The 9,965-nt window shown below is 40.6% G+C and overlaps 1 non-coding gene across 1 annotated transcript; it reads left to right on the forward strand.

Moving 5' to 3' along the window:
- The first annotated feature begins 9,596 nt into the window (after nt 1-9,596).
- On the forward strand, nt 9,597-9,704 carry LOC112725683 (small nucleolar RNA R71). The gene has a single exon (XR_003164774.1). It is a non-coding gene; the product is annotated as a small nucleolar RNA R71 (small nucleolar RNA).
- The last annotated feature ends 261 nt before the right edge of the window (nt 9,705-9,965 follow it).

Raw genomic sequence — 9,965 nt, forward strand, 5'->3', positions numbered from 1 at the left:
CAATGAATGGGTATAGTTACACATTTTCTATGAAGGTCTTTCTTATGAATCAAAGAAGGCAGTAGACCACTCATCTGGGGGATCTCTGAACAAGAAGAAGACTATTGAAGAAGCCATAGATGTCATTGAGACTGTAGCTGAGAATGACTACTTTTATGCTTCTGAAAGAGGCAACACTAGAGGAGTGATGGAGATAAATAACGTGGATGCACTGCTGGCCCAAAACAAGATGATCACCAAGCAGCTGGCTGATTTTACCAAGAAGATGGAGAGGAACCAAGTAGCAGCAATCACCACCTCATCAGCAACCCAAGAAGGAGTGAATGCAGAAGCAGAGGGTGAGCAGGAACAAGCCAACTACATTGGAAACTCACCTAGGCAGACCCATGATCCATACTCCAAAACTTACAATCCTGGTTGGAGGAACCACCCAAACTTTGGGTGGGAAAATCAACAAGATCAAGGCCAAGATCAGAGACGTCACAACCCCAACAACAATGCAGCTCACCAACATTCCACACAGAGATCATATCAGCACCCACCTAACAACACCTCTCAACATCCATATCAAAACCAAAATGGCCATTCTCATCCCTCCAACTCCAACTTACCATCATCCGAAGATAGACTCTCAAGGATTGAGACCCTACTTGAACGAATATGCAAAGAAGTCCAGGACAGTAAAATGTTCTGAGAGGAAGTGCGGTCCAATATGCAGAATCAAGATGCTGTCATCAAGAAACTTGAGACACAAATTGGCTACCTATTCAAGCAAATTCCCAGCCATAACCTGTGCAGCAACACCGATCCAAACCCAAGAGAGGAATGTCAGGCTATCACCCTCAGAAGTGGGAAGGAATTGAAGGAAATTCCCAAGAAATCACAAGAGAAGAACTCAAATGAAGGGGAAAAAGAACGAGATGAAGTCCAAATTCCCATTCCCAGTTCACAGCAAAAAGGAGAAATGCTGAAGCCAGACGTCCCAAAAGCTCCATACCCTCAGCAATTGAAAAAGAAGGGGGATGACAACCAATTCTTAAGATTTCTAGAAATCTTCAAGAAACTACAAATCAACATACCCTTTGCTGAAGCAATAGAGCAAATGCCGCTCTATGCCAAGTTTTTAAAGGAATTAATGACCAAGAAGAGAAGCTGGAAGAGCAATGAGATTGTGACACTAACCGAAGAATGTAGTGCCATCATTCAGCACAAACTACCCCAGAAATTGAAGGATCCTGGGAGCTTTCAAATCCCTTGTATTATAGGGGAAATCACAGTGGAGAAGGCTCTGTGTGACTTAGGAGCCAGCATAAATCTGATGTCAGTAGCTATGATGAGAAAAATGAGGATTGAGGAGGCTAAGCCAACAAAAATGGCCCTACAACTGGCAGACCGATCGTTCAAGTTTCCTCATGGCATAGTAGAAGATTTGCTGGTGAAGGTAGGAGATTTTATCTTCCCAGCAGACTTTGTAGTGCTGGACATGAAGGAGGAAGCCAAGGCCTCCATCATCCTGGGAAGACCGTTCTTGGCCACTGCTGGAGCTATCATTGATGTCCAAAAAGGTGAACTCACCTTGAGATTACACATTGAAAAGATGACATTCAATGTGTTCAAGGCCATGAGTTACACACCAGAACCATTGGGCGAATGTATGAGGTTAGATTCACTAGAAGACGCAGTACAAGAGATTTTTGAAGAAAAAGAACTTGAAGGGTTAACAGAGGAGGAATCAACATCTAGTGAAGAGGCTGCAACAGCAAAGATTCATATACAGGGTGCACCAAAGGAAGAGAATGAAAAAAAGAAGCACCCAAACTTGAACTCAAAGCACTGTGGTATGCGAAATTGTGATCATCAATGGCGCCATCATCATGGTACGCACAATTGTAATATCAACTCTTTATCACAACTCTGCACAACTAACCAGCAAGTGCACTGGGTCGTCCAAGTAATAAACCTTACGTGAGTAAGAGTCGATCCCACGGAGATTATCGGCTTGAAGCAAGCAATGGTCACCTTGTAAATCTCAGTCAGGCGGATTCAAATGGTGATGGAGAATTGATAATTAAAAGATAAATAAAACATAAAATAAAGATAGAGATACTTATATAATTCTTTGGTTGGAATTTCAGATAAGCGTATGAAGATGCTTTGTTCCTCCTGAACCTCTGCTTTCCTATTGCCTTCTTCCAATCATTCATACTCCTTTCCATGGAAAGCTTTATGTTGGGCATCACCGTTGTCAATGGCTACTTCCCATCCTCTCAGTGAAAACGTTCCAAATGTGCTGTCACCGCACGGCTAATCATCTGTCGGTTCTCGATCATGTCGGAATAGGATCCATTGATCCTTTTGTGTCTGTCACACGCCCCACAATCGCGAGTTTGAAGCTCGTCACAGTCATCCCTTCCCAGATCCTACTCAGAATACCACAGACAAGGTTTAGACGTTTCGGATCTCAGGAATGGCCACCAATAATTCTAGCCTATACCACGAAGGTTCCAATCTGAGATTAGAAACCCAAGAGATACGCATTCAAGCCATTGCTAGTAGAACAGAGGTGGTTGTCAGGCACATGTTCATAGGTGAGAATGATGATGAGTGTCATGGATCATCACATCCATCAAGTTGAAGAACGAATGAATATCTTGGAGAAGAAATAGACTTGAGTTGAATAGAAAAACAATAGTACTTTGTATTAATTCTTGAAGAACAGTAGAGCTCCACACCTTAATCTATGGTGTGTAGAAACTCCACCGTTGAAAATACATAAGAACAAGGTCTAGGCATGGCCGAATGGCCAGCCTCCAAACGTGTCTAAGATAGCATAAGACTTATCAAAGATCAATAGTATTAAAATACAATAGCAAAAGGTCCTATTTATAGAAAACTGGTAGCCTAGGGTTTACAGAAATTAGTAATTAATGCAGAAATCTTCTTCCGGACCCACTTGGTGTGTGCTTGGGCTGAGAATTGAAGCTTCCATGTGTAGATGCTTTTCTTGGAGTTAAACGCCAGCTTTTGTGCCAGTTTGGGCGTTTAACTCCAGCTTTTGTGCCAGTTTTGGAGTTAAAAGCCAGAATTCTTGAGCTGACTTGGAACGCCGGTTTGGGCCATCAAATCTCGGGCAAAGTATGGACTATTATATATGGCTGGAAAGCCCAGGATGTCTACTTTCTAACGCAATTAACAGCGTGCCAATTGGGCTTCTGTAGCTCCAGAAAAACACACAAACTCATAGTAAAGTCCAGAAAAGTGAATTTTAAATAAAAACTAATAAAAATATAATAAAAACTTATTAAAATATACTAAAAACATACTAAAAACAATGCCAAAAAGCGTATAAATTATCCGCTCATCACAACATCAAACTTAAATTGTTGCTTGTCCCCAAGCAAATGAAAATCAAATAGGATAAAAAGAAGAGAATATACAATGAATTCCAAAAACATCTATGAAGATCAGTATTAATTAGATGAGCGGGGCTTTTAGCTTTTTGCTTCTGAACAGTTTTGGCATCTCACTTTATCCTTTGAAGTTCAGAATGATTGGCATCTATAGGAACTCAGAATTCAGATAGTGTTATTGATTCTCCTAGTTAAGTATGTTGATTCTTGAACACAGCTAGTTTATGAGTCTTGGCCGTGACCCTAAGCACTTTGTTTTCCAGTATTACCACCGGATACATAAATGCCACAGACACATAACTGGGTGAACCTTTTTAGATTGTGACTCAGCTTTGCTAGAGTCTCCAATTAGAGATGTCCAGGGTTCTTAAGCACACTCTTCTTTTTGCTTTGGTCCTCGACTTTAACCGCTCAGTCTCAAGTTTTCACTTGACACCTTCACGCCACAAGCACATGGTTATGGACAGCTTGGTTTAGCCGCTTAGGCCAAGATTTTATTCCTGTGGGCCCTCTTATCCACTGATGCTCAAAGCCTTGGATCCCTTTTTTTTTTATCACCCTTGCCTTTTGGTTTAAAGGGGTATTGGCTTTTGCTGCTTGCTTTTTTTTCTTTCTTCTTCTTTTTCTCTTTTTTTTTCGCCTCTTTTTTTTGTGCAAGCTTTTCACTACTTTTTCTTGCTTCAAGAATCAATTTTATGATTTTTCAGATCATCAGATAACATTTCTCCTTTTCCCATCATTCTTTCAAGAGCCAACAATTTTAACATTCATAAACAATCAAATTCAAAAATATGCACTGTTTAAGCATTCATTCAGAAAAACAATAGTATTGCCACCACATCAAGATAATTAAACTGTTTTAAAATTTGAAATTCATGCACTTCTTTTTCTTTTTCAATTAAAAATATTTTTCATTTAAGAAAGGTGATGGATTCATTTTTATAGCTTTAAGGCATAGACACTTAGACACTAATGATCATGTAATAAAGACACAAACATAAATAACATAAGCATAAAAATTCAAAAAACAGGAAAATAAAGAACAAGGAAATTAAAGAATGGGTCCACCTTAGTGATGGCGGCTTGTTCTTCCTCTTGAAGATCTTATGGAGTGCTTGAGCTCCTCAATATCTCTTCCTTGCCTTTGTTGTTCCTCTCTCATGGTTCTTTGGTCTTCTCTAATTTCATGGAGGAGGATGGAGTGCTCTTGGTGCTCCACCCTTAGTTGTCCCATGTTGGAACTTAATTCTCCTAGGGAGGTGTTGATTTGCTCCCAATAGTTTTGTGGAGGAAAATGCATCTCTTGAGGCATCTCAGAGATTTCATGATCAGGAGTTTCCTCATGCTCTTGGTGAGGTTCTCTCACTTGCTCCATCTTTTTCTTAGTGATGGGCTTGTCCTCATCAATGAGGATGTCTTCCTCTATGTCAATTCCAGCTGAATTGCAGAGGTGACAAATAAGATGAGGGAAGGCTAACCTTGCCATAGTGGAGGACTTGTCCGCCACCTTGTAGAGTTCTTGGGATATAACCTCATGAACTTCTACTTCTTCTCTAATCATGATGCTATGAATCATGATAGCCCGGTGACGTAAGGATTTTTGCCAGTAAAGAATGTCATAAAAATAGTCGCGTTGTAGATATAGTCTCTAAACTGACAAAAATCCCTTCGTACAAACGTTTTGGTTGTCACAAGTAACAAACCCCTTTTAAATTGATAACCGAGTATTTAAACCTCGGGTCGTCTTCTCAAGGAATTGCAGGGAAGTATGTTCTTATTATTGGTTATGAGTTTTGTAAACTGGGGTTTTGAAAGTGAGGAAGCAGTATGTTGAATGATAATAAAAAGAAAACAAATAACTATAAAATAGACTCTTGGCAAGGTATGAAAAACTGGAAGTCCTATCCTTATCAATTGTGACGAGAATTAGATTTTAATCCTACTTTGTTAACCTTTAGCTATGCAGGTAAGTTAAGTATATGAATAAATTCTGATTCCTCAGGTCCTAGTCTTTCCTTGGGAAAGGCTAAAGTTATTGGAACTTGAATTAATTCTTGAAGAATTCCAATTTTCAATCAACAATGAGTTTGATAACTTAAGTGTCTTCAATGACTCAACCAAAGCCAAGAGGGAAAAAATGTCTACTTGTATAAAAATAATTTGGATACACAAAGAGCAGTAAGAAATTAAAGAGAGCAATCATAAGTCTGAAAATACCTAAAATTATATTAAATAAAATATTTAAATCATAACATGGAAAAGTTCATAAATTAATTTGGGAAAAGAAATAAAAATAAAGAACCTGGGATTGAGAGTCACTCCTAAAACTAAGAGAAATCCTAAATCCTAATCCTAAGAGAGAGGAGAGAACCTCTCTCTCTAAAAACTACATCTACTCCTAAAATTATGAATTATGAGAGCCTCCTCATGAATGGATGCATTTCTCTACTTTATAGCCTCTAATCTGTATTTTCTGGGCCACAAACTGGGTCAGAAACAGCCCAGAATTCGCTGGTTGCGAATTCAGATTCGCTGATATTCGTCACTTGCGACGCGGCCGCATGGAGCACGCGGTCGCGTCACCTAGCGTCAGAGCAACTATGGCATATTATATATCAAATCGAAGCCCTGGACGTTAGCTTTCCAACGCAACTGGAACCGCGTCGTTTGGACCTTTGTAGCTAAAGTTATAGCTGTTTGAGTGCAGAGAGGTCAGGCTGGACAGCTTAGCAATTTCTCCAACTTCTTGTATTCCTTCCACTTTTGCATGCTTCCTTTCCATCCTCTGAGCCATTCCTGCCCTATAATCTCTGAAAGCACTTAACACACATATCAAGGCATCTAATGGTAATAAGAGAGGATTAATATTAACAAATATAAGTCCAAAGAAACATGTTTTCAATCAAAGCACATAATTAGGAAGGCAATTGTAAAACCATGCAAATAGTATGAATAAGTGGGTAAAGAGTAGATAAAAACCACTCAATTGAGCACAAGATAAACCATAAAATAGTGATTTATCACCCGGTCTATAGTAACTTCAGACTGGTTGCTAGTAGGAATGACTGAGCGTTGGATGAACTCCAACCATCCCCTAGCCACGGGCTTGAGGTCATGCTTTCTTAGTTGAACCGGCTTTCCTCTTGAATCACTCTTCCATTGAGCGCCCTCTTCACAGATGTCCATGAGGACTTGGTCCAACCTTTGATCAAAGTTGACCCTTCTATTGTATGGGTGTGCATCTCCTTGCATCATAGGCAAATTGAATGCCAACCTTACATTTTCCGGACTAAAGTCTAAGTATTTCCCTCGGACCATTGTAAGCCAATTCTTAGGATCCGGGTTCACACTTTGATCATGGTTCTTGGTGATCCATGCATTGGCATAGAACTCTTGAACCATTAAGATTCTGACTTGTTGAATGGGGTTGGTGAGAACTTCCCAACCTCTTCTTCGGATCTCATGTCGGATCTCCGGATATTTGCCCTTTTTGAGCTTAAAAGGGACCTCGGGGATAACCTTCTTCTTGGCCACAACTTCATAGAAGTGGTCTTGATGCACCCTTGAGAGGAATCTTTCCATCTCCCATGACTCGGAGGTGGAAGCTTTTTCCTTCCCTTTCCTCTTTCTAGAGGTTTCTCCGGCCTTTGGTGCCATTAATGGTTATGAAAAAACAAAAAAGCTTTAGCTTTTACCACACCAAACTTAGAAGAAAGAAGAGAGTAGAAGAAGAAGAAATAGAGGAGATGGATGGGGCTTTGTGTTTCGGCCAAGGGGGAGAAGTGGTGTTTAGGTTGTGTGAAAATGAAGGAGTGAAGATGGGTTTATATAGGAGTGGGGAGGGGGGTATGGTTCGGCCATTATGGGTGGGTTTGGGAGGGAAAGTGGTTTGAATTTAAATGGTGAGGTAGGTGGGGTTTTATGAAGGATGGATGTGAGTGGTAAAGAGAATGGTGGGATTTGATAGGTGAGGGATTTTTGGAGAAGAGGTATTGAGGAGATTGGTGAATGGGTGAAGAAGAGAGAGAGAGGTGGGGTAGGTGGGGATCCTGTGGGGTCCACAGATCCTGAGGTGTCAAGGATTTCTCATCCCTGCACCATGTGGCGTGCAAAACGCCCCTTGCTGCCAATCCTGGCGTTAAACGCCAAGCTGCTGCCCATTTCTGGCATTTAACGCCAGGCTGCTGCCCATTTCTGGCATTTAACGCCAGCTTCTTGCCCATTCCTAGCGTTAAACTCCAGTCTGGTGCCCATTTCTGGCGTTAAACGCCCAGAATGGTGCCAGACTAGGTGTTTAAAGCCCATTCTGCTACCTTCACTGGCGTTTAAACGCCAATAAGTTTCTCCTCCAGGGTGTTCTATTTTTCATTCTGTTTTGCCTTCTGTTTTTGATTTTTCAATTGTTTTTTTTTGTGACTTCACATGATCATCAACCTATAAAAAACATAAAATAACAAAAGAAAATAGAAATTTAATATAGATAAGTAAAAATTGGGTTGCCTCCTAACAAGCGCTTCTTTAATGTCAATAGCTTGACAGTGGCTCTCATGGAGCTTTACAGATATTCAGAGCAATATTGGAACCTCCCAACACCAAACTTAGAGTTTGACTGTGGGGCTCTGTTTGACTTTGTATTGAGAGAAGCTCTTCATGCTTCCTCTCCATGGTAACAGAGGGATATCCTTGAGCTTTAAACACAAGGGAGTCTTCATTCACTTGAATGATCAATTCTCCTCTGTCAACATCAATCACAGCTTTTGCTGTGGCTAGGAAGGGTCTGCCAAGGATGATGGATTCATCCATACATTTCCCAGTCTCTAGGATTATGAAATCAGCAGGGATGTAATGGTCTTCAACATTTACCAAGACATCCTCTACAAGTCCATAAGCCTATTTCTTTGAATTGTCTACCATCTCTAGTGAGATTCTTGCAGCTTGTACCTCAATGATCCCTAGCTTCTCTATTACAGAGAGAGGCATGAGGTTTATGCTTGACCCTAGGTCACACAGAGCCTTCTCAAAGGTCATGGTGCCTATGGTACAAGGTATTGAGAACTTTCCAGGATCTTGTCTCTTCAGAGGTAATCTCCGCCTAGTCAAGTCATCCAGTTCTTTGATGAGCAATGGAGGTTCATCCTCCCAAGTCTCATTACCAAACAACTTGGCCTTTAGCTTCATGATTGCTCCAAGGTACTTAGCAACTTGCTCTTCAGTAATATCTTCATCCTCTTCAGAGGAAGAATACTCATCTGAGCTCAAGAATGGCAGAAGTAAATTCAATGGAATCTCTATAGTCTCAGTGTGAGCCTTAGATTTCCATGGTTCCTCATCAGGGAACTCCATGGAGGCCAGTGGACGTCCATTGAGGTCTTCCTCAGTGGAGATTACTGCCTCTTCCTCCTCTCCAAGTTTGGTCATGTGAGACGTGTTTATGGCCTTGCACTCTCTCTTTGGATTCTCTTCTTTATTGCTTGGGAGAGTACTAGGAGGGAGTTCAGTAATTTTCTTACTCAGCTGACCCACTTGTGCCTCCAAATTTCTAATGGAGGACCTTGTTTCAGTCATGAAACTTTGAGTGATTTTGATTAGATCAGAGACAATGGTTGCTAAATCAGAATGGCTCTGTTTAAAATTCTCTGTTTGTTGCTGAGAAGATGATGGAAAAGGCTTGCGATTGCTAAACCTGTTTCTTCCACCATTATTGTTGTTGAAACCTTGTTGAGGTCTCTGTTGATCCTTCCATGAGAGAATTGGATGATTTCTCCATGAAGGATTATAGGTGTTTCCATAGGGTTCTCCCATGTAATTCACCTCTTCCATTGCTGGGTTCTTAGGATCATAAGCTTCTTCTTCAGAGGAAGCTTCCTTAGTGCTGTCTGTTGCTGCTTGTATTTCAGACAGACTCTGAGAAATCATATTGACTTGTTGGGGCAATATTTTATTCTGAGCCAATATGGCATTCAGAGTATCAATCTCAAGAACTCCTTTCTTCTGAGCTATCCCATTATTCACAGGATTCCTTTCAGAAGTGTACATGAATTGGTTATTTGCAACCATTTCAATGAGTTCTTGAGCTTCTGCAGGCGTCTTCTTCAGATGAAGAGATCCTTCAGCAGAGCTATCCAATGACATCTTAGATAGTTCAGACAGACCATCATAGAAAATTCCTATGATGCTCCATTCAGAAAGCATGTCAGAAGGGCACCTTCTGATCAATTGCTTGTATCTTTTCCAAGCTTCATAGAGGGATTCACCTTCCTTCTGTCTGAAGGTTTGGACTTCCACTCTAAGCTTGCTTAATTTTTGAGGTGAAAAGAACTTTGCCAAGAAGGCATTAACTAGCTTTTCCCAAGAGTTCAGGCTTTCTTTAGGTTGTGAATCCAACCATGTCCTAGCTCTGACTCTTACAGCAAAAGGAAAAAGCATAAGTCTGTAGACTTTAGGGTCAAACCCATTGGTCTTGACAGTATCACAGATTTGCAAGAATTCAGCTAAGAACTGATGAGGATCTTCCAATGGAAGTCCATGAAACTTGCAATTCTGTTACATTAGAGA

Source organism: Arachis hypogaea, chromosome 11 (assembly GCF_003086295.3).
Source record: "Arachis hypogaea cultivar Tifrunner chromosome 11, arahy.Tifrunner.gnm2.J5K5, whole genome shotgun sequence".
Lineage (NCBI taxonomy): Eukaryota > Viridiplantae > Streptophyta > Magnoliopsida > Fabales > Fabaceae > Arachis > Arachis hypogaea.